We start from the raw sequence: 2920 nt of genomic DNA, 5'->3' as shown, positions 1-2920 counted from the left end.
TCCCTATGACTTCGATAATTTGTAGAAAATTTCCTTTTTTCCCATTTATTGCAGGTGATTCATTAATACAGCTCAGTATTTCCGTGTTTAGAACAAGCTCCTTAAATTCTTGTCTCCCAGATAGTTAGGCACTACTGGCCCACGTGTGCAGACTAATTTGGTAAACATTACTTTGCTGCAGTTCCCAGCAGGCAGAATTTGGTTTGGACTATATGTTGAATAGCCCTGATCTTTTCACAGTAAGTAAAATTAATTTTTGGAAGAGTTCAAGTGATTTGATTAAGACTAAGAATTTCTGTTAGTGCAGAATTAAGACTAGAGCCCCAATCTTTTTTCTTTTAATTTTTAAATTTTATTTTTTTATATAGCAGGTTGTTATTAGTTATCCATTTTTTACATATTAGTTTTTGTTGAAGTATAGTTGATTTGCAATGTTGTGTGTTAATTTCTGCTGTACAGAAAAGTGATTCAGTTATACATACATATATATATATATATCTATATACACACACACACTTTTTCATATTCTTTTCCTTTATGGTTTATCACAGGATATTGATTGACTATAGTTCCCTGTGCTATACAGTAGGACCTTGTTATTTATCCATTCCATGTATAATAGTTTGCATCTGCTAATCCCAAACCCCCAATCCATCCCGCCCCCAACCCCGCACCCCCTTGGCAACCACAAGTCTGTAGAACCCCATCTTCTTATTCAGTAAGTTCAGTAAATATTTTTGAGTGATATTTTTCTACTAAAGAGAGAAGGACATTATATATATATATTTTTTGATCTTAGTTTTTGGAATAGACAGGTATGTATATAAATAATTAAAATGCTTTTAATAGAAGTATATACAAAGATTGAAGAGAGTACAAAAGTCAGAGTAATCATTAGGTCTGTTGTGGGAGTGGGAGGAGAGAGGTATGGAAATGCTTCAAGGAGGAGGGCTTTGAGCAATGGGTAAGCGTTTGCTAAGCAGATGAAGCAGGGGTGGCAGGGGGGAGGGCTAGGGTATTTGCACAGAAGGAATAGCAGGTGCAAAGGCAGGAAGATTTTGGAACAGTATATGTTTTCTAGAGAATGCAAGGAGTTTGAGAAGTCTGCTGAAGTCTAAGTGGGGGCAAGGAGTAGGATTGTAGAAAGAGGTGGTGTGAAATGGCTCTGGAGAATCTCGATTTTGAAGAGCTTTATTTGCCAAGCTAAGGATTTTGGATTTTATCCTGAAGGTGATGGAGGATCACTGAAGAATTTTAACTTAGTGTCTTAGTTTCTGCCATACTCTGGTAGTGGTTGAAGGTGGATTTGGGAGTGGTAGGGTGATGCTCGTAGAGTAGAAACATAGAAATCAGGAAACTATTGTGTGTAATTCAGTTGAGAGATATCTCCCACCCCTATAATCTGCTATTATTCCCCTAAATACAACCCGTGGCACCTGTCCTTTCAGTCTCACCCCTTTTCTGCTCTGGGCTTCCTGCCTTTGTTGCCCATCTACTGTCTGCCCTGCCATCATGTTAGTGTCTATTCTGATATTTTGAAATCTACTTCTTCTCATTACTCTCCCCCAAGCCATTTCCAAACCTGATGTCTTAGTAGATGGCCTTACCTCACATTTTACAGAGCTATCAAGGCCATTCAATGAGCAAGCCTGAGTTTGTTTGCCCCCTGAAGCTAACAAACTTAATTCATTTATACAATCACTTCCTCCTTCTCCCCACCTGCTTCAGTGAAAGGACTAGCCCTTCTCCTATCTAAGGCTAATTCTTCCATCTGACCTTTGAATCCCATTTCCTCTGCTTCCATTGAGCATTTCTTTATTTCCATGATCATTCACCTCTTTTTCTCAGCGGGCTCTGTTCCCGTCAATATACCAATAGGATTCAAGTCTCTGCCTTTTAAAAATTCCATATCCTGCTTGATATGTGTCTTTCTTTTTCCATTTACTACCAATTTCATGACAAAGTACTGATCCTTGTATAACTACACTGTTCCTTTCTTTCTAAACCAGGACTTCTCAGTTGGAATATTATTGGCATTTTGAGTCGGATAATTCTTTGCTGGGGGTGCTGTCCTTGCTTCAAACTGCTAGATGCCAGTAATATCTACCTAGTTGTAATAACCAGAAATATCTCCAGACACTGTCAAATAACCCCTGGGGCTCAAAAATCAACCCCAGTTGAGAATCTGTGTTCTAAATTGTAGACCAGTTGCCGAAACTGCTCCTACTTACAGATCTCCATACTACCAAACATACCCTTCATTACTCACTTCATTATTGAAACTTTTTTCTCACTGGTCCTGTTCGTTACCTGTTTCTCCCTTTGTTCTGGCCCATCCATATCCTTCAGGGACTCCTTTTCATTCTTCAACTCTTAAAATACCAGACTTCCCCAGGTGTCTGTCTCCTCTCGTTTATGCTCTGTGTGACCTCATCAAAACTATTGTTTTGGCTATCACGTATAAGTTAATGAGTCCAAATCTCTGTCTTCAGCCCAGACCTCTCTCCTAAGCTTCAGACACATATGTTGAACAGCTTAACTGGAATCTCCACTTTGGATAAATGTTAGATATCTCAAACTCAACTTGCCCCCCAAAGAAGTAATACTTTCCTTTCTCTCAACCTCCTCCCTTATCCCATGCAATTGAAAGTCCCAAACCCTCAACGTTGGGTTTTTCAAGCCTGTGTCTCTTTCCTGGATGGTGCCACCACCCAACCACTTACCATAAATCTGGAAGCCTCTGAGATTCTCCTCCTTCACCTCCTATAACCACTTAGTTACTCAGTCTTCTTATCTTCTGTTATCTGTCCCTTGCTTCTTACTCCCATTTCTACTATACCCTCATCACTTTTTTTTTTTTTTTGCGGTACACGGGCCTCTCACTGTTGTGGCCTCTCCCGTTGCGGGGCCCAGGCTCCCG

This window comes from Lipotes vexillifer, unplaced genomic scaffold, assembly GCF_000442215.2.
Source record: "Lipotes vexillifer unplaced genomic scaffold, Lipotes_vexillifer_v1.1 scaffold102, whole genome shotgun sequence".
Taxonomy (NCBI): Eukaryota; Metazoa; Chordata; class Mammalia; order Artiodactyla; family Lipotidae; genus Lipotes; species Lipotes vexillifer.
Note: the sequence above shows the minus strand (reverse complement) of the source record.